The following is a 23,423-nucleotide window of genomic DNA, read 5'->3' on the forward strand; positions in this document are numbered from 1 at the left end:
CCACTGGAGGAATGGACTGCCCCTGATATTCAGGTGCGGCTCGATGAGCATCACCAGAAAAAGCGTCTTCAGCAGCGACAGTGAACCTTGTGCCCAGCTGATAACTTGCGCTCTGCGCAGACTGGAGACGTTCTACACAGCCATGTTCAGGCCACCATGAGTCCTCCTGCCTCTACCCCACAACCAACCTCAGCTGGTTGGCCATCATTGAGTGAGGGACATTCGCTTGAACACGTTATCACTCTTCTAGAGCAGTTACTACAGCAGGAGTCCATTCAGCGCCCCAGACAACCCAGATCCAAACAAGGCGTTCGCACCAGGGCTCGAGGACCATGCGCTATTTGTGGCAATGATGATCATGACACTGCATCGCACTGCTGAAGTGAACGCCTTTGCTTTTGCTGTCATGCTGCCAGACATCAGGCGGTGACGTGTACAGCCTCCCCCCCCCCCCCCGCTCCTGATTTGCCTGCCGCCCAGACGGGCCCATCCACCCGGCAGGGAAACTAGCTGGCCCACACGAGGAGGGGACTACTGGAGGACCAGTTGGCATGTCCCCAAGTGAGGTTGCTGATCTTGAGTCTGTTTATTCTGAATTTTGTGCGTCAGCGAGTAATGATCCGACTTTAATATTTCAGAACACACAAAGACTGATTGCAACAGATAATCTTTTCTACACCAATGTCTTGATCCATGATGCTGTGGAGCTGCATGCCATGTTGGACAGTGGCTCAATGGCCTGCTCCCTTAACTCACGTTTGCTTCCAATGCTGGAAGAGGCCAGTGTTGTTTCACCTGACTCTATCTCTCTGATGTCAACTGTTTTGATTGGTTGTGGAGGATTGAAGACAAGTCCTGTAGGTGTATGTGAGCTTCAGATGAAGGTCCTTGACTGCCAGTTTTCAGTACCCACACTCATCGTGGATGGCCAGAGTGATGACTTGATTCTGGGAAGCAACATGATAAAACATCTCATTCGCATAATGAAGTCCTCCAAAGATTTCTTGGAACAACTTTCTCCTTCACACCGGGCACCTGCAGAGGAGGAAGCCATACTGCAGCTGATGGCCACTGTGGAGAAGTGGGGAGGCAGCGAGATCCCTGATAAGGTGGGCACTGTCAAACTGAAATGTGCTGTGACTTTAGAGCCCATGAAGGAAAATCTAGTATGGGGATGTCTGCCTAGCCATGCATGTCTCTCTACTGTCAGTATGGTAGTGGTGGAGCCAAGTAAGTCACGAACAGTGCCACTAACAGTCATGGTAGTTCGACTTGTGACACCACTGTGGGGCAATGGATGGGTCCCTGTGAGAATCATTAACCCCTCCCATAAACCTGTGACTCTGAAACGCAACTGCAAGATTGCCGACATATCTCCCTGTGTGGCACTTGAGGACTTTGACAATGACTGTTTGTACGTGACTGACCAGACTGACAATGTAAAATGCAATGTAGCCAATGTTGCGCAACTGACTGATACTGGTAGTGAGAAAAGCTTGATCATTGAATCAGGGTGCTCTGTGCCCAGACAGATGCGATCAGTTCTCCATGATTTAGGACACCTTGACATTGACTCAGCTGTCCTGTCTCCATTCTGGAAAGCGAAGCTGCTCGATCTTCTAGCCAAGTATGAGTCCATCTTCTCCCGCCATAGCTTGGATTGTGGAAAAGCAAAAGGATTTGTTCACCGCATCCAGCTGAGTGACAGCAGGCCTTTCAGACTGCCTTATCGGCACCTCTCTCCATCCCACTATGATAAGCTTCGCATGGCATTGAATGAGATGGAAGAGCAAGACATCATAAGAAAGTCTATGAGTGAGTATGCATTGCCACTGGTTCTGGTTTGGAAAAAGAATGGCAATCTGCAGCTTTGCACAGATTTTCATTGGCTGAACGCTCGCACCATCAAAGACACACATACCCTGCCTCACCAGGCTGACACCTTGGCTGCTCTTGGGGGAATGCATTTTTCTTGACCATGGATTTAACCTCTGGTTTCTATAATGTGGAAGTACATGAGGAGGACAAGAAGTTCACAGTGTTTACATCTCCCTTTGGGCTGTATGAATACAACAGGCTCCCTCAAGGACTGTGCAATAGTCATGCCACATTCATGAGGATGATGATGGCTATTTTTGGAGACCAGAACTTTTTAAGCCTCCTGTGCTATTTAGATGACATCTTAGTCTTTGCCCCTAATGAACATCTGGCTCTTCAGAGACTAGAGATGGTGTTTGAGAGACTGAGGGTGCCCAACCTGAAGTTGGCTCCAAAGAAGTGCCACCTCATGCGGTCATCTGTTAAGTTCCTGGGGCATGTTGTGGACAAGGATGGCATCTCCACTGACCCAGAAAAGGTCAAAGCCATTGTCCACCTCAGTGCGAAGGATCTGATGGATGAGAGCAGCGGCACCCCATTTCCTTCCAAGATAAGATCCTTCCTGGGCATGGTTGGCTTCTACCAACAATTTTTTTGAGGGCTACTCTCACATCAGCAAACCTCTATTTGCTTTGACCTCTGGGGTGAAGAGGCCACGATATAGCAAGGGCAAGAGGAAGCTGCCTGTGACCAAGAAACTCACCTCTGCTGACTGGACACCGGAGTGCAATGAAGCATTCAGGAGGCTGAAACAGGCTTTGTTGGACAATGCCACTCTGGCTCATCCAGACTTTAGTAGGCCCTTCTTGCTCTCTGTTGATGCCTCCTCTAATGGCCTTGATGCTGTGTTATCCTAACACACTGAGGGTGATGACATAGCATGTCCAATTGCATTTGCCAGCAAATCTCTCAGTTACGCCCAGTCCCTCTACCCAGCACACAGGTGAGAGTTCCTGGCACTCAAATGGGCCGTTTGTGACAAATTCAGCCATTGGCTCAGAGGCCACACTTTTACTGTATGGACTGACAATAATCCATTGACCTACATTCTTAGTAAACCAAAGCTCAATGCCTGTGAACAGAGATGGGTAGCGAAGCTTGCTCCATTTGATTTTGACATATGGTACATTCCAGGCCCTAAGAATGTGGTTGCAGATACCCTCAGCCATGAACCTTTCGTACAGCCCAGCGTGCTCCATTGCCTCACAAGGGTCCCTTATGGTGCACTTATGGAAGAGGCAAGCACCTTGAACCCCGAATGTGTGCAGGATGCCTTTCATCAGTCCTGTGACCCACAGGCCAGGCTACAGATGCACTATTGCTCAGTGGGGGCCTCTGGATGTGCAGTGACAATGCCTCTGAACCCCTCCATCTCCGAGCAGGCAGTGTTTGCAGTCCTACAGTGGTCTCTAGACCAAGAATGTCTGCCTCCCCAAGCCTTGCTCTTGCCTCAGCTTGTGCAGTCCATTCAACCACATGAGCTGTCTGAGGTATGACCTCTACCTAAGGACAAGCTGATGTATCTGCAGCGTGCTGACCCCTCTTTGAGCCACGTGTTTCAGTATGTGGAGAGACAGAGGCGCCCATCGAGACGAGAGCGTGTGCATGAACCAGTTGATGCTCTAAAGCTCCTCAGGCATTAGGATAAACTCATCATCAAATCAGGCATGCTCTACCATGTGTCAAAAGATGCCATTATGAAGAGGAAGACTTTTTAGTACATTGTGCCCTCTACGGTGAAAGAAATGGTCCTCAAAGGTATGCATGATGAAGCTGGCTACCAAGGTCAAAGCAGGATGCTTTACCTGTGTAAACAGAGATTTTACTGGCATAGTATGGAGAGAGATGTGACGGAACATGTGCAGTGCTGTCGTCGCTGTGTGCTTAGTAAATCTCCTGAACCAGAAGCCAGAGCGCCACTAGAGAGTATAACAACATCCAGACCACTTGAGTTGGTTTGCATTGATTTTTGGTTGGCTGAAGACTCTTCCAATAAATCCCTGGATTACCGACCACTTTACCAAGTTGGCCCAAGCTTATCTCTGTCCCAACCAGTCAGCTAAGGCTGTTGCACAACAACTCTGGAACAATTATTTTTACATGTATGGCTTTCCTGAATGCATACATTCAGACAAAGGTGCCAGTTTTGAAAGCAGTCTGATTGCAGAAATGCTCCTTGTTCCCGGCGTCCAGAAATCACATACAACTCTCTACCACCCCATAGGCAATGGAGCTGTTGAGAGGTTCAATTGCATGCTTGGGAATATGATTAGGGCCCTCCCTCCCAAAGCCAAGCACAGGTGGCCCCAGCTGTTAAGATCTCTCACCTTCTCCTACAATGCCACAGTGCATGAGACTATGGGGTTTGCTCCGTTTCAACTTATGTTCGGACGAACGCCCAGGCTGCCGGTTGACCTCATGTTTCAATCTGCCCTTCAGGATGATCATGTGGTTGACTTTGATGTTTATGTGCAGCATCTCAGGCATGATTTGGCAGAAGCTATCAAAGTTGCTCAGCTCTCCACCACCAAACAGCAGCAGAGGCAAGCTGACCTTTACAACAAGAGGTTCAAGGGCACAGCTGTGGACATTGGAGACAGAGTTCTTTTAGCTAATAAGGGTAAACGTGGAAAGAGAAAATTAGCCGATCGCTGGGAGAATCATTTGTACACTGTTGTTGAGAAGCATGAGAACACACATACATTCAAGATCAGGAACTGTGCCACTGGCCAAGAAAAGGTGGTTCACAGGAATTTAATAATGCCTGTTAATTTCCTGCCTATACCAACTCACTCTGATGATGGCAGTTCTTGTGTGAGTAAACTGACCACAGGGGCTACAGACAACTCACTGCTGGAGGAAGATGATGCCGCTGGCTCTGTTGCACTGCCTGATTGTGGACCAAATGACAGGACTGCATCATGGGTCTCTCACCTTCCAACTTCAGTTGAAAGTCACCGGACTGCTTCACTTGACAGAAAAGGCCAGACTGTTTCCTGTGACTTACCTGTTGACCTGGACGAGACACTTGACACACAGGACTGGACTGAATCCTATGACTTGACTGCTGACAGACCTGACCAGACCGTTTCACCTGACTTACCTGTTGGAATAGACTGTTGGCCTGACTAGACAGACGTAGAACCTGTCCCTTCTATGCCAGCCGATGACTTGCAGTCCTCAGTTGTAGGTGCTGTAGTTAGATCTAGTGTGCTACCATCCCGACTACACACAGCTAATGATGGGATACTTGGGGTGAGAACTAGATGTGGGAGAGTTGTTAGGTCTGTCGTGAGGCTGATTCAAAACATGCACCGGAAGGTTCTTGCTGGGCTTTAATGTTTTTCATTTTGTCATTCTTTAAACTGTGAAAGTGGCATTTTTCTTATTTTAGGGCGACCACCTCTGTGTGATATACAAACATGTGTGAGACTTTGAGACCCAGGTGGTTTGAGTGTGTACTGTGTAAATTATGAGATATCTGGAAGTCTAACATGTAGATGGGCATGTTTTTCTATGAATGTTGGAAGGATTTGCAACCTTTTCTCATTCTAATTCCTTGGGAATGGTCATTCACTGGAATGCTTGGTGTCTGTGATCTGAACAGTACAGTGTATTTTTTTTAATTATTATTATTATTTTTTACTCTGTGCATTTGTATGTAGTTGTTGGTACCTTTTGTTATGTAGTGTCCTCACAGCACTGATATCCATGTCTTTTACTTTGATCCTAGTTGTTTGAATGGGCAAGTGGAGATCAATAGGGGGGAATGTAACAGAGTCATATATTCCACTTGCCATTATCAGCCATTTGAAAACTTTTTTTTTATTTTGTAAGAATTCTTTCTATTTAATATATGATGAATGAGTGCCCTCTACTGACACTACTGCAGACATTACGGGGATTTCCCCACATACGTTACCAGTATATGCAAGTGGAGAGTTTCATATTTAATGTGAGATGCTCAAATATCGTCTTTGTTTTATTTTATCTCTTGTACTATGGCTTGTTAAAATAACCACGTTGTGCTAATCAGGTAGTCTAGCTAGCGTTACCTGATGTAAACAGTAGTCAATAGTGAACGAATATTTTCTTTCTGTCTTCAGCTACTTGTAATCCATGGATTCGCTATGAGATACTTACGAAGTCTGTTATTATCAGGTACACATGGGTATTCATATGGTAGTTTTATGTTCTGTTATTTTAATGCATACACATACGTTACCAGTCTGCAGTAGCCTGTCTTATGCTACTTGTAATCCATGGAATCACTATGAGATACTTACGAAGTCTCTTGTTATCAGGTGCACACGGGTATATGAATAAACGGCTGGGAGCCAAAAAGGAGTGATTGATGAGTTTTATTTGCCTACACAACGCGCGCGAGAGAGAGAGTACACAACCGCTACACTAGCACTGTTTTTGCCATCCAAACTGGTCCTATTGCAAGAGGATAGTGATGACCACAACAATGTTTTTTATACTTTTCATTGTTAAATAAGATTTGGTTCACGTGATCACCTAATCAGCAACTCATTAAGTAAAATGAGGTGCTTGTGTTGGAATTCCAGCACAAACACTGGAATGAAATGGCTGCCCCACATAGAGATAATGATTTAAGAAAAAATTTAAGTGGTCTCATAATTTTTTTCCAGAGTTGTGTGTGTGTGTGTGTACATTTACCAGTATATGTCTTCTCCCTTCCAAGATGTTGTGTTGTTTTAATGTTCCATGCTCTACCATCCCCTCTTTACGTCCTTACCCACTTCATATCCAAGTGTAGTTGGAAAATATATTAGAAAAGGTAAAGGGACAGACAGAATTAGATAGATAGATAGATAGATAGATAGATAGATAGATAGATAGATAGATAGATAGATAGATAGATAGATAGATAGATAAGAAAATGTATTTTTATAATAACCAAGTCAGAGTCCAATCTGAACCAATTTTAGATGCTGAACTGAAAACGCCCTGCTGCAGAAAGTAATGGTCCAAAATTCCTCCACACTGTGCAAGTCTGCACAAAACACTTGGAGGTTGTTACTGCTAGTAAAGGATTTACTAGTTCTACTAAAGGGTTCTGATCATTTTCTCAAACTTCAATTAAGAGCTTTTGTGTTATTAGTTTAGCCAGCATGAGTGTATTATTTTGACTTGATCTTGAATGAAGATCCATCCATCCATTATCCATGACTGCTTATCCTGTGCAGGGTCGTGAGTAAGCTGGAGCCTATCCCAGCTGACTATGGGTGAGAGGCGGGGTACACCCTGGGCAAGTCACCAGATCATTGCAGACCTGACACATAGAGACAAACAACCATTCATACTCACATTCACACCTAAGGTCAATTTAGAGCCACCAATTATCCTAACCTGCATGTCTTTGGACTGTGGGGCAAACCGGAGCACCTGGAGGAAACCCACACAGACACAGGAAGAACATGTAAACTCCACACAGAAAGGCCCTTGTCAGTCACTGGCTCAAAGCCAGAACCTTCTTGGTGCGAGGCAACAATGCTAACCACTACACCACTGTGCCGCCCTGAATAAAGATCTGATCACATTTTATCATTAATCAATACAGAATTCCAGGTGATTCTGAAGGTCAGAATATTTTTGCAAATGTATGTTCCTCTTGTTTATTTCATAGTGTCAGCTTACCTAGTAGAGTGAACAGTGAACTACTCTACATGGGTAACATTGTTTGGACATTTATTTTAATTTATGCTCCAGTGACATATTAAGGATTCATATCTTTCTGACTTCATTGCATCAGTTTGGGGAAGGCCTTTTCCTGTTTCAGCATACTCCTTCCTGCAGAAACCAAGATCCATTTGAATTTGGTGTGGAAGAATTTTACTGGACAGTGTGACGGCGGACCAACCAGCGCACCACTCCTCACACAACTGCTCCCGTGTTGCTGAAGAAACAGTCAGCCCCCACCTGCAAACACGCCCTCGGCCATTTTCGGCTCTCCACTGCCTGCCCAGACTGCACATATCTCACCACTCACTATCACTGCACTTCCCCGTCCTTTCGATTTCATTAAAAATTCCTCACTTGGTTGTACTGAGACCTGGGTTGTGTGACTGTGTTCTCCCCATCTCATAGCGTGAGTCCATAACAGAGATATTTTCAGGCTGAATGTTTACAAGCAGCTTAATAATCCATTAATAATCCAAGTGACAGCTCGATCAGAAGAGAAAACGTCCATGTCTCTACCTTCATAGGAATAAAGCAAACCAGTCAAGGCCATGTCTATCTGACTGAATGAAGTGGGTTAATGTCCTTTTACTAAGGAGTTCAGTAAAAGAATTGCAGACTTGGAAACATTTATGTCAGATTACTTCCACTATCAGAATCTGTGTGTACATTCTGTGTGCGCGCATGTGTTTGAGTCACAATGCATTTCACAAACCACAGTTCACGTTCAGCTAACGTGCTACGTCTGAGACACGGGAAACCAGCCAACCACAGCTGCTCATGCTGAATCACAGGGCAGCATATCACACTGATGAAATATTCACAAGTTTATTTTTAGACATTTTCTCACATTAATGTTGTTGTTAATAAATCATTCAGTTCACTCAGTGGTGTGTTATAACTTTATTTGAATCTGCATCACATTAAGCATCAGTAACATCCATAAGCATCATAATAAATGGTGTGTGTTGCATCTCAGTTGCAGCATTAAGATGCTTTAAGCTTTTAATTCGATGGTGACTTCATGAACACACAGTCTGGGGAACTTAGGAGTAGTAACACTGAAACACACACATAAACACACACATCAATACAATCATTTAGAAATGGATTTACTTTCACTTTTTTAAAATTAAAATAATGGAATAAAACGGTAATCCATGTCTAACTGTCAGATACTCGCATGAAGCCTTTCTGTGGACACTGTGAGTCTGTCTTTTTAACCTCCAGGATGTATTGGGGAGGAATTTTGCCAGTGAAAAACTCAAAGCAGCATTCTGTAGGTGCAACAGCTTTAGCTGAGCAAAAGAGAGATGAGGTGTTTTTTGTCAAACAGAAAATATTAATAAAATAAATGTATAAAAAGTCATACAAAATTATTCCTTCAGTTCTTCAGTTACCGTAATGAAACATTACTACTACTACTACTACTACTACTACTACTACTATTAAAAAAAAAAAAATAATAATAATAATAATAATAATGCATGAAAGTCAGATCTTATAATAATAAATAAATTGCATCCTTCATGTAATAATTTTATATTTCATGAATATAAATATTTTATGATTAATTAGTCATTATATCATTCAAATTTTAATCATAATTTTAACAGTAAATACTTGCAATATATAACTATTCTTTTAGTACAGAAGGTGAACTTCACATGTGAGTTATACTATAAATTGTAATATTTGTACCCCCATTCCTTTCAACAATGGCAGGAAAACCTCACTGCTGAGCTGAGAATGGTGAATCATCTACCACTGAAAATTATATAATTTCAGTGGTGACCTTTTCCATTGCTCAACAATATACAGGGTGTCAGTACTTTGTGCAGATCAACTAATGAGATGTTATTCATTTTGAACCTATAATATGACATAAATGGGTGATTAAACACCCAATGAACATCGATCTGTGGATACATGAAATTTATATATTTCGTTCAACTCACGCTGAGGATCTGAGTAGAGCACCATGATCAGGACAAAGCCCAGGACCAAAAACACACGATTCATCTTCATGTTCTCAGCAGGTGTGTGAAGATCTGATTCCTTCTCTCTCTCAGACCTAATTTGATTACATCTGGCTTGTTTTATACAAATTTTTACCTAAAGGCAGAGTCTTTTTCCCCGCCCCTTGTACATCGACACGCAGCTCCTTCTCTCACCACATCCTCCACCCAGCCTAAATAAACAACTACTAAAGATCTATCATCAAGATTTATCTTGAAGATAGTAACTTCTCCATCGATTATGGGTGATTAAACACCCAATGAACATCGATCTGTGGATACATGAAATTTATATATTTCGTTCAACTCACGCTGAGCATCTGAGTACAACGCCATGATCAGGACAAAGCCATCGATTATCATGATAGTTTACATGATAATCCATCGATTATCATGTAAACAACACGCTGTGATGTACAGCCTATGGTTGAGTGGAAAAGTTCATGAAATCAACACTGAACATCAGTTAGCATTTAAAACATTCTCTTAGTATCACCACCAACAAAAATGGGAATGTGTGTGTGTGTGTGTGTGTGTGTGTGTGTATGTGTGTGTGTGTGTGTGTGTGTGTGTGTGTGTTGACAGCAAGCATAATTGATGAATGTGATTTATGTGTGCTTCTGTTATATTTACCTCAAATCACATTATCATTTTGTCAATGAATCTTCATTCATTAACCCATAATATAACCAGAGGTGGACAAAGTACCCAACTTCATTACTTAAGTCAAAGTACAGATCCCACTGGTCAAATGTTACGCCGATACAAGTGAAAGTTGGACAGTCAAATTTTTCCTTCAGGTAAAATGCTGAAGTACTTGCTTTTAAAAATACTAAAGTATTAAAAGTACATTTTCTGTCAATGCATTGTTGTATTATTGCCACAGCGCTTACAAAACCTAATGCCTCTGAAGCAACCGACTGGATTTACTGATGATCTTATAGAACCTGTAGAATAAACACATGGTAGAATGTTACAAGCCCGATTCCAAAAAAGTTGGGACAAAGTACAAATTGTAAATAAAAACGGAATGCAATAATTTACAAATCTCAAAAACTGATATTGTATTCACAATAGAACATAGACAACATATCAAATGTCGAAAGTGAGACATTTTGAAATTTCATGCCAAATATTGGCTCATTTGAAATTTCATGACAGCAACACATCTCAAAAAAGTTGGGACAGGGGCAATAAGAGGCTAGAAAAGTTAAAGGTACAAAAAAGGAACAGCTGGAGGACCAAATTGCAACTCATTAGGTCAATTGGCAATAGGCCATTAACATGACTGGGTATAAAAAGAGCATCTTGGAGTGGCAGCGGCTCTCAGAAGTAAAGATGGGAAGAGGATCACCAATCCCCCTAATTCTGCGCCGACAAATAGTGGAGCAATATCAGAAAGGAGTTTGACAGTGTAAAATCGCAAAGCCTTTGAACATATCATCATCTACAGTGCATAATATCATCAAAAGATTCAGAGAATCTGGAAGAATCTCTGTGCGTAAGGGTCAAGGCCGGAAAACCATACTGGGTGCCCGTGATCTTCAGGCCCTTAGACGGCACTGCATCACAAACAGGCATGCTTCTGTATTGGAAATCACAAAATGGGCTCAGGAATATTTCCAGAGAACATTATCTGTGAACACAATTTACCGTGCCATCCGCCGTTGCCAGCTAAAACTCTATAGTTCAAAGAAGAAGCCGTATCTAAACATGATCCAGAAGCAGAGACATCTTCTCTGGGCCAAGGCTCATTTAAAATGGACTGTGGCAAAGTGGAAAACTGTTCTGTGGTCAGGCGAATCAAAGTTTGAAGTTCTTTATGGAAATCAGGGATGCCATGTCATTCGGACTAAAGAGGAGAAGGACGACCCAAGTTGTTATCAGCGCTCAGTTCAGAAGCCTGCATCCCTGATGGTACGGGGTTGCATTAGTGCGTGTGGCATGGGCAGCTTACACATCTGGAAAGACACCATCAATGCTGAAAGGTATATCCAGGTTCTAGAGCAACATATGCTCCCATCCAGATGACGTCTCTTTCAGGGAAGACCTTGCGTTTTCCAACATGACAATGCCAAACCGGCGGCATGGTGGTGTAGTGGTTAGTGCTGTTGCCTCACAGCAAGAAGGTCCGGGTTCGAGCCCCGTGGCTGGCGAGGGCCTTTCTGTGCGGAGTTTGCATGTTCTCCCTCTGTCCGCGTGGGTTTCCTCCGGGTGCTCCGGTTTCCCCCACAGTCCAAAGACATGCAGGTTAGGTTAACTGGTGACTCTAAATTGACCGTAGGTGTGAATGTGAGTGTGAATGGTTGTCTGTGTCTATGTGTCAGCCCTGTGATGACCTGGCGACTTGTCCAGGGTGTACCCCGCCTTTCGCCCGTAGTCAGCTGGGATAGGCTCCAGCTTGCCTGCGACCCTGTAGAAGGATAAAGCGGCTAGAGATAATGAGATGAGATGAGATGAGGTTGGAAGTGTTGTTCGGAGCTTTCTTTTCATCAGCAGCTCAGCAGGTGACAGCCCACACTCCAGAGGTGATGCTCTATAGCTCAGTAGAGCCAGGTAAGGATCAGAGTCACTATCTGAAGCCTTCTTCAACAGCTGCTTGAGGATGTGAACGCCTTTCTCAGCTTTGCCATTAAACTGTGCATACAGAGGGCTAGATGTGACATGCTTGAAATCATAGACTTTTGCGAAGTCTTGCCACTCTTTGCTACTGAAGCATGGTCCATTGTCACTCATTACTGTATGTGGAATGCCATGTCTGGCGAAGATGGATTTGCTATGTGTAATGACACAGTTGGATGATGTACTTGAGAGTAATGCCATCTCGGGGTAATTTGAGAAATAGTCAATGACTACTAAGTAGTCCTTTCCTTTCAGGTGGAACAAGTCCATTCCCACTTTGTGCCACGGTGCTGTTGGCACATCAGTTATAGTCATTGGTTCTTTTGTTTGTTTGTTTCTATATTTCTGGCATGTCCCACATCTGCTTATCATGTTGTCAATGTCTTTGTTAAGTCCAGGCCAGAACACCGTCTCTCTCGCCCTTCTTTTACATTTTTCGACACCTAGGTGTCCTTCATGAATTCTCTGCAGTAGCTCTTGTCTGAGCGTACTTGGAATGACTATTCTGTTTTGTTTTAACAAAAGTCCATGAACTACACTCAGCTCACCTCTGACGTGGTAGAACTGTGGACATGATCCTGCAGCCCATCCATTCCACATGTTCTCCATCACGCGCTGTAGTTCTGGATCTCTCGCTGTCTCATTGATGATCTGGCTGGTCTTGGTGTCGGACACAGGAAGCATTGCAGACACCGTGTTGACGTGCACCTGGACATCCTCTTCGGTTGTGCTCGCACAACCCTTTACAGGTGCTCTTGACAATGCATCAGCGAGAATGAGGTGTTTGCCAGGTGTGTAGATGAGCTCAATGTCATACCTCTGCATCTTCATCATCATGCGCTGTATCCTTGGTGACATTTCATTTCAGTTCTTCTTCATGATTGCTACAAGTGGACGATGGTCAGTCTCTACAGTGAAGGTGGGTAGGCCATATATGTAGCTGTGAAACTTCTCAAGGCCAAACACTAATCCGAGACACTCTTTCTCAATTTGTGCATATTTGCGCTCAGTCTCTGTCATAGACCTGGATGCCTATGCTACAGGTTTCCAGTGCTCACCTTCAGCTTGTAGTAGTACTGCACCGATTCCATCTTTCGAAGCATCTGTAGACATCTTGATTCTCTTGGTTGGGTCAAAGAATGTCAGCACAGGTGTGGCAGGGAGTGCATCTTTGAGCTTTTGCCACTCGCGCTCATGGTTGACTGTCCAGTCGAAGTTGTTGTCTTTGTGGAGGAGTTCACGCAGGTAAGTTGTCTTTGCTGAGAGGTTGGGTATGAATTTCCCGATGAAGTTTACCATTCCCATGATGCGTAGGACGCCTGCTTTGTCTGTGGGTTTCGGCATGTTCAGTATGGCGTTGATCTTTTCTTCATCTGGCTGTATGCCCTGAGCTGAGAGCTTATCACCCAGGAACACGATCTCTTGAGCAGCGAACTGGCATTTGTTTTTGTTGAGCTTTAATCTATTCTTCTGTATTCGCTCCAGGACATTGGTCAGTCTCTGATTGTGCTGCTGGATTGTGGACCCCCATATGATTATGTCATTCACATAGGCTCTTACTCCATCCAGGCCTTCAATTATGTGTTCCATTGCCCTATGAAAGATCTCAGAGGCGGATATAATTCCAAAGGGCAGCTTCTGAAAGCAATATCGTCCAAAGGGTGTATTGAACGTACACAGCTTGGCACTGCTCTCATCCAGCCTAAGTTGCCAAAAACCTTGTGACGCATCAAGTTTGGAGAAGTATCTGGCACCTGCCATCTCGCTGGTGATCTCCTCTCGCTTGGGTATTTGATAGTATTCACGCTTGATGTTTTCATTGAGGTCTTTCAGAACCATGCATATCCTCAACTCTCCACTCTTTTTCTTCACACAGACCATGGAATTTACCCACTCTATCGGCTCTTCTATCTTCTTTATCACACCAAGCGCTGTCATCCTCTCCAGTTCTTTTTTCAAACTGTCCATGAGTGCCAGTGGAACTCTTCTTGCGGCATGTACAACTGGCTGTGCATTGTCTTTCAGCTGAATTTTGTATGTGAATGGCAGCACACCAAAACCTCTGAAGACGTCGGAGAAGTTCTGCACAATCGCGTCAACAGAGTCAGGTGCGTCAGTTATGCTGGTGTTGATCCGATACACTCTTTTCACAAGCTCCAGACTTTCACAGGCTTTGTCCCCCAGCAGTGAATCAAGTCCTTCGGGAACAACTGAGAAGAGCAGGTGATGCACTTGATCCTTGACTGTGACTTTCAGCTTGCATGTGCCTAAGCACTCAATGCTCTGTCCATTGTAGTCTGTCAGTGCGAGTGTTTTCTTCTGTATTTTTGTTTTTTCTCTCATTGCCTTCACATCTGACATACTGATTAAGTTTGTTTTTGCGCCAGTGTCCAGCTTCAGTGTGATTATAGTCCCATTTATTTGCAGTGGTGCTATCCATTTGTCTGCTTTAACAGCGTTTATCTGTGCTTTTGGTTCTTTTTCACAGTTCACCATGCCAACAAAGAATGTGTCATCTGAATCCGGATCTTCCACGACATTCACCGATTTTCCTTTCTGTTTCTCTTTTCTTTTTGAAAAACACTGTTTGGCGAAGTGGTTCTTGCCCTGGCAGTTGCTGCATTGTTTACCGAAGGCAGGACATTCTCTTGGCTTGTGCTGTGTGCCGCATCATTTGCACTGGAACTGCCCCGTTTTCTGTCCGCTACCCTTTCCTTGACGAGCATTGTGTAGCTTGGACACAGCACCAACGTCTGCTGTTTCTCTCACATTCACGCTGCCAGTTGCTGCTTCACTGAACGTCCGTATGTGCTTTTTGCTAAGTTCGCTAGCATGGCAAATCTTCACTGCTTCTTCTAACTTCAGTTCAGTTTCTCTTAGCAGTCTTTCCCTAACCTTCTTATCTTCGATGCCAAACACGATCTGATCCCTGATCATTGAGTCTTTGAGAGTGCCGAAATTGCATGACTGTGCCTTTATCTTGAGGTCTGTGACAAAACTATCAAAACTTTCTCCTGGCTGTTGCAGCCTCGAACAGAATACATATCTCTCGTATGTCTTGTTTTTCTTACGAGAACAATGAGCTTCGAACTTGGCTAGCACAGTGTCCAACTTTAAACGGTCTTCTCCCTCCTCATAAACGAAAGTATTGTATACTTCAATGGCTTGTGGCCCAGCTATAGTTAGCAGTAAAGCTACCTTTCTGGTGTCCAGTTTCGAGTCCAGCCCCATTGCTTCGATGTAGAGCCGAAACTGCTGCTGAAAAGTGCGCCAATTGTGTCGACATTCCCGGTCAACTTCAGGTGCTCTGGTGTTTTCAACTCCATCATCATCGATTTCTTGGCGTTGCAGTTAGCTTTCCGAACCGTAGCCTCACTCAGTTTACTTTGTTCACTCCTGGTACCATGTTTTGTTCTTCATTTTGAAATAAAAGAACGTTGTTTAGCATTTTGTATTTTATTAAACACGAAACATATTTACATGCATCTTCACAGAATCATGTCTGTGCTAAATCTCCTCTGTGTACAATGTTAACCATTCATTAATAAGGAACGCTACTGATACCTTGTGGTAGGAGGTAGAATTACACATATCATGACATATATCTTTGCAATAAATTAATTCCATCATTCAGTATTCAAGGTATTCCTCAATTAACTTGTTTTTGATTATCATACATCCTTATTTTATTTTTTTCCTTTCTTACTTTTTGAATAAAAACCCTTTTTGTATCACTACCCTTCTAATGCACAACATGGGTCAAAAACGACCTGCATTCATTTTCCAGGTTATTTCATGTATGGCTGAGTGTTTCTGTGATATACTTTTGAAATAAATTCATTTTGTCATTTACTTTTCCAAATATGCAGTAAATATCTTGTTTTTGTTTAGCACAAATCATCATTTTTATTTTTCCTTTCTTAAGTTATGAACAAGCACAGCTTTTGTAATTCTACATCAAGTTTACACACATGGGTCAGAACCGACCCGCATGCATTTACTCCAGCGTTTGGTGGGAACTATGAATTGTGCTTGTGTCAGACATTTCACAGCTCAGCACAGCGCCCTTTGCCCATCTAATACATGGAAGTAATGTTTTTCAATTGTTCTAACATTACCTTAGAAAAAAATTGATTATGTTTAGGTTATTTTGAGAGTGAGTAGATTACTTGTCAGAAAGTTACTATTAGCTACCTAGCTAACATATTCTACTTTAGTTAGCTAATTTTATTGTAGTTGGCTTAGCTAACTACATAGTTAATAAATAAATAACTGGCCCCATTCACTGCTAAAGTAATTACTTGAAACAAATTATTATTATTATTATAGTATTAAGACATTCAATTTTAAATCACACTTGGATGACCCATGTGTAATAATATAAAAAGTATTTTTGGTCATAAAGTAGGAAAGAAAAAATTTAATTAATAATTTGTGGCAATTAAAAACAAGATATTTAAAGAATACTTGGAATATTCAATCATAAAAGAAATTGATTTCAAAAGATAGAGCAAAGAAAAACTCAGTCAGCATGAAATAACCTGGAAAATGAATGCGGGTCATTTTTGACCCATGTTGTGCATTAGAAGGGGTGTGCATATGTTTTCCATCAAAGGGTTAAGTCCGCGAAAGTCCGGCAGTACATTCCTCGAAAATGGCGTAGAAGAACAAAATAATCCATCAACATGTAGCCTTCGATTTATTTCGGACTATTAAAGAATTCTGGAGGATATCAGCATGTTTGCGCGCCGGCTTCCATCTACCCCCATCCATGCCTCTGTTCCAACAATGAGCATGTGATTTAAAGGGACTATAGCCATAGGATAGGGAGTGAGGAGGTGTGTGCGTGTGACAGTGACAGGGAAAAACCCTATAGACTTCCGAGGCTCATACTCGCCCTGAATTTCTCTTCTAAACGCCCATATCTCTTAAAGTGAAGGCAAAAGAACGTTCAGCGCCTGGCCAGGCTTTCTATGTATTAATTTACATAGACGTTTTAATATGAAATATAAATAAATGTCTGAGACAATAGATACTATTTTATGCTACTGATCAATAATTAAAACTTTATGTGGCTGATGCTACAAGTCGTAACATACAGCTCCATCAAATGTGTGTATTAAACTCACGTTCCTGAACTTCATGAACACACAGTCTGGGGAACTCAGGAGTAGCAACACTGAAACACACACATCAACACACACATCAACACAATCTCATCTACTCTCATCTCATTTAGAAATGGATTTAATTTCACTTTTTAAAAATTAAAATCATGGAATAAAACAGTAATCCATGTGAAATTGTCAGATACTCACATGAAGCCTTGCTGTGGACACTGTGAGTCTGTCTTTGTAATATTCAGGATCTCTTCAGTTTTGCCAGTGAAAAACTCAAAACAGCAGTCTGGAGGCTCTGCGAGATTTTTAACACTTTCAGCTGAGTGAGACACAGATGAGGTGATTTAGTCAAATAGAAACTCATAATAAAATAAATGTGCATAAATGTCATATAAAAATAATCCATCTTTCAGATCTTTAGTTAATGAACAAGATTTGATGTGATCTTACTCCTGATAATAATAATAATAATAATAATAATAATAATAATAATAATAATAATAATAATAATTTTTATTCATCCCGGAAACTCAGATATGTTTTTTAGACACATTGCATGTTACGTGTTACGCATTGTTCCCGTGTAGAACACATTTTTATTTCACAGGTAGGACAACTGTAATCATTGTTGCTTTACAGTATATACACTGAGTAACCACTTATCAAGTCCATATCCTCTATAAGTCACTCTGAAGGTGGAACATTAATAAGTATTATACATCAGTTAATACCAAATAAAAAGTGTGTGTAGTTTATACTGTACATATTTACTTCTACTTCTTATGTAACTGTTGTACTGCTACATAAAATGTGTGTATTAAACTCATGCTGAGCGTCTGAGTAGAGCCCCATGATCAGGACGAAGCCCAGGACCAAAAACACACGACTCATCTTGATGTTCTCAGCAGTTGTGTGAAGATCTGATCTCTTCTCTCTCGAACATCAAATTTGCTTTTGATATTGAGTTTAGCAGTATAGCATGATTTTAAACCATCTAAATCCAGTTTCCCCTCCACCCCCCGTACCTCTACACACATCTAATCAACTCACCACTTCCTCTACTCAAGCTCTACAGTTTATCTAGAAGATAACGACTGATCCATCTCTTACCCCTTAAATATTAAACACATTAATACATTAATACAGCTCACATTTGAGTACAAAGGTGATACTTTCTGAATCCATGGTATATAAATACATAATTTAAATATAATAAAATTATAATTTTTCTCCAACTTTAGCTCACATTGTTCATGTGTCTGTTAAATAACATTCCTGCATTTATTCATGTTTAATTACTCAGATGATTCACTCTGTGGTGTGTTTATGGTTGATATGTTCATGACTAAACAGTGTGCACAGTAACACACACACACACACACACACACACACACACACACACACACACACACATGCTCTCATCTCAACTGTGTACCATAATAATTTAACCACACCCACATCTCCACTACACTTTTTGAGTAACGTTGAAGTGTAAAATATTTTACCTAATTTTTAATTGTATTCAGCGTAATCCAAGCCCAGGCCCGATACCCCTCATGTTCTGTCCAGTTGCCTCCTGACTCTGGGAAGGAAGTAGTTGCCCCGTCTCTCTATTTCACTGATGTCATGCTCTCTCTGCTTCCTGACTCTGGCGAGGTCGTCACTCCAGTGCTTTGGAGCGATGACCGAGGTCACCGAGGTCATCACACCACCACCCTTCACTGCTGAAGTCAGTGCCCTGCCACCCTGTTCCATCACTCTGCTGTCACAATTTCTGTGCCACACCTGCCCTGGGAACCCTGGGAACTTGTGGACATTCTGTCCAGGGGCCCAAGACCCCCTGGTTTGACACTTTTGGAACACTTTGGGAGAAGCACCTTACAGAGGAGGGGGGTTCAGGATTCTGTCATGAATTCCCCTCCTTGGTCTGTGCTTCTGTTCTAAGTGTGTGTTGTCTGAATGTGATCTGACCCATGCTGTGAATTTTGCTGATGATATTTGGACTGCCCTCACTAAAATACACGCTGATCTCACACAACTGTTTTCTGCCTCTTCAACACCTGAACATCACAATACGAATCAAATGCTCTTTTTAGTCCTTGAGTAAAACCAATAAATGGAATGAATTTTACATGCAAATGCAAATGTATCTTATCTTATCTAGAAACCAAAATACAATATGATGGTGTGTGCCAACATATACTGTATACTCCAGTGCTAAAAGGCTTAGAAATATGTGTGTGTGTGTGTGTGTGTGTGTGTGTGTGTGTGTGTGTGTGTGTGTGTGTCACAGTGCATTTCACAAACCACAGTTCATGTTATGTTGAAGTGCTACATCTGAGACACGGGAAACCAGCCAACCACACCTGCTCATGCTGAATCACAGGGCAGCGTATCACACTGATCAAATATTCACAAGTTTATTTTCAGACATTTTCTCACAGTAATGTTTTTTGTTAATAAATCATGCAGTTCACTCAGTGGTGTGTTATAATTTTATTTGAAACTGAATCACATTAAGCATCAGTAACATCCATAAGCATCATAATAAATGGTGTGTTTTGCGTCTCAGTTGCAGCATTAAGATGCTTTAAGCTTTTAATTCGATGGAGACTTGATGAGCACACAGTCTGGGGAACTCAGGAGTAGTAACACTGAAACACACACATCAACACACACATCAATACAATCTCAATCTACTCTCATCTCATTTAGAAATGGATTTAATTCCCATTTTTAAATTAAAATCCTGGAATTAAACAATAATCCTTGTGTAATTGTCAGATACTCACATGAAGCCTTGCTGTGGACAGCGTGAGTCTGTCTTTTTAACCTTCAGGATCTTTTCAGGAGGAATTTTGCCAGTGAAAAACTCAAAACAGCAGTCTGTAGGCTCTCTGATATGTTCAACACTTAAATGTCTAGATTCATATTTTGCAGTAGGTTCAAGAGCTGGAGCTAAATGAGATACTGATGATATGTTTTTGTCAAATAGAAACTAATAATAAAATAAATGAAAATGTCATAAGAAAATTGTCCCTCTTTAAGGTCTTCACTTAATGAAATATATTTTGATATCCTAGAGCGGCGGCTGCAGTTATTGACAGTCCATAATTATCGACACCTTTTCAGATTTACCAATAAAAAACAATTTTACAAAGGTGAGTTTCAGTTACAACAGTTATTATTGGTTAATTAATCAACCAGAAGACCCGCCTCACCCTTTGATCTTGTTGTCTGATGACACAACTCATTACCTGATATGGAATTTTTTTCCGCACAATCAGCAATTTGAGGAAAATCCAGATGTTATCCTCGCAGGTAAGCATGGTGGAAAGATCATGGACATGTTTTTACTGATCAACTTCACCGATATTTCATGATCTCCTTGTCAAACCTATTTTCTTTCTTACTCTTTCATTTGACAGCCACCATTTTGTAGCTAAACACGCATTTGATTAGTTACGTGAGATGCTGATAATAGTGATCACTTTCACTGGTGTCCACCATTATTGACACCCTGTGGAATTAAGGGACATTTACAACTGTTATGGATCAATCTTTGTGTAAAAATTAAATAAATTAAAAAGTGCTGTGATTTATATATTTTTTTCCTGATTCATAATGGAATGGAATGTTTATAGAGTATTTGGAATCGTATTGCAGTAAACAGAATTAGAGCAGAATTAAATTCCTAGCATATAAAAACGAGCATGCTTGAAATATTCAGATTTTTCTTTTCCATTCAGAATTTTTTGTTTTTTTGCAGTTTGTTGTAAATATGTACCACATACTACAATATCAGTAGCCATTTTATAGATTTAGATGTAAATTTAAAATCGCCAAAAAAAACCAACCTTTGACCTGGATGTTCATGTGGCTATAATGTCAATCACCTGTTGATATTTATTGGTAAACTACAAAACTAGAAATTAATACAAACAACAACGAATGATTAACAAAATGTGATCTACAAAAATACTTAGAAAGTGGAACAAAAAGATTTTGTGATGCAGGTTAAACATGATCAGTTCATTTGTTTGCAAACATTAGAATTACTTCCTCATTTAGGTATACACCGGCATCAACATATTTATGTAAAATATATTTTTTACTAAATATAAGTCTATGTAAAACAAATTTTTAAATAAAAACAATGTTTTCTTAATACCACATAACGATGATTTTTTAAAAATAAATAATAATCTGGATGTCAATAATTGTGGAATGGTGTCGATAACTGTGGACAAAGGTGTCAATACTTGTGAAACGGTGTCATGCGATCTGATATGCTAAGTAATCAGGAATCAAGTCTTTTTTTTTTTTCTTGTGGAAGTTTGAGTAATTATTCATGTACAATTTACATTTTGAAAGTCTTTTCTGCTTTTGCAATGGCCAAAGGATTGTTAAGGTGTCGATAATTGTAGCCACCGCTCTACTACTACTACTACTACTACTACTACTACTAATAATAATAATAATAATAATAATAGGAAGAAGAAGAAGAAGAAGAGGAAGAAGAAGAAGAGAAGAAGACTCATTATTATTAATCCAGGAAACTCAGATATGTTTTTTAGACACATTGCATGTTACGTGTTACGCATTGTTCCCGTGTAGAACACATTTTTATTTCACAGGTAGGACAACTGTAATCATTGTTGCTTTACAGTATATACACTAAGTAACCACTTATCAAGTCCATATCCTCTATAAGTCACTCTGAAGGTGGAACATTAATAAGTTTTATACATCAGTTAATACCAAATAAAAAGTGTGTGTGTGTGTGTGTGTGTGTGTGTGTGTGTGTGTGTGTGTGTGTGTGTAGTTTATACTGTACATATTTACTTATACTTTTATATCTAACTATTGTTGCACAGTGTGACGACTCTCAGCGCTGCTGCTGTGATCGCTTGTAGGCGTGGCTGGGGAGCTCGTTACGGCAACACCTGTGCTCTCCCTTTTAAAGGAGGAGCCTTTGGAAAATGGCGGCTGCTCGTGGGCTCGGCGCTGCACGTCTGCCATTTTGTTTATGTTTTGGTTTAGTTATTTGTAATGGCTTCGTTTTGCATTTGTTTTTTCTTTCATGTAATCACTCTTCACTACACTATCATCACATGCTTGCACTGTCTAACACTACTGATTAACTGCCTTACTCACATCATACATTTATCTCATTTCATTATCTGTAGCCGCTTTATCCCTCTACAGGGTCGCAGGCAAGCTGGAGCCTATCCCAGCTGACTATGGGCGAAAGGCGGGGTACACCCTGGACAAGTCGCCAGGTCATCACAGGGCTGACACATAGACACAGACAACCATTCACACTCACATTCACACCTACGGTCAATTTAGAGTCGCCAGTTAACCTAACCTGCATGTCTTTGGACTGTGGGGGAAACCGCAGCACCCGGAGGAAACCAGCATACATTTATTTTATAAATATTTCTATTTTCTTTAAGTAAATTAATTAAGATCTTCAATCTCTGTCCTTGTCCTCCTTCCTTTGTTGTGATTTGTGAATCAGTCGTAACATACAGCTCCATCAAATGTGTGTATTAAACTCGTTCCTGAACTTCATGAACACACAGGCAGGGGATCTTAGGAGTAGCAACACTGAAACACACACATAAACACACACATCAACACAATCTCATCTACTCTCATCTCATTTAGAAATGGATTTAATTTCATTTTAATAAAAATTTAAATCATGGAATTAAACAGTAATCCATGTGTAATTGTCAGATACTCACAGGAAGCCTTGCTGTGGACAGCGTGGGTCTGTCTTTTTCACCTTCAGGATGTCTTGGGGAGGAATTTTGCCAGTGAAAAACTCAGAACAACAACTTGGAGGCTGTGGGATTGGATCAACACCTAAAACTGAATGAAAAACAGATGAGGTGTTTTAGTCAAATAAAAACTAATAATAAAAAAATAAATGTGCATAAAATGTCAGATAAAAATCATCCGTCTTTCAGATCTGCAGTTAATGAAATGTTTTGATGTGATCTTACTACTACTACTACTACTACTACTACTAATAATAATAATAATAATACAACTTATTATCATTATTATT

Source organism: Neoarius graeffei, chromosome 8 (assembly GCF_027579695.1).
Source record: "Neoarius graeffei isolate fNeoGra1 chromosome 8, fNeoGra1.pri, whole genome shotgun sequence".
Classification (NCBI taxonomy): domain Eukaryota; kingdom Metazoa; phylum Chordata; class Actinopteri; order Siluriformes; family Ariidae; genus Neoarius; species Neoarius graeffei.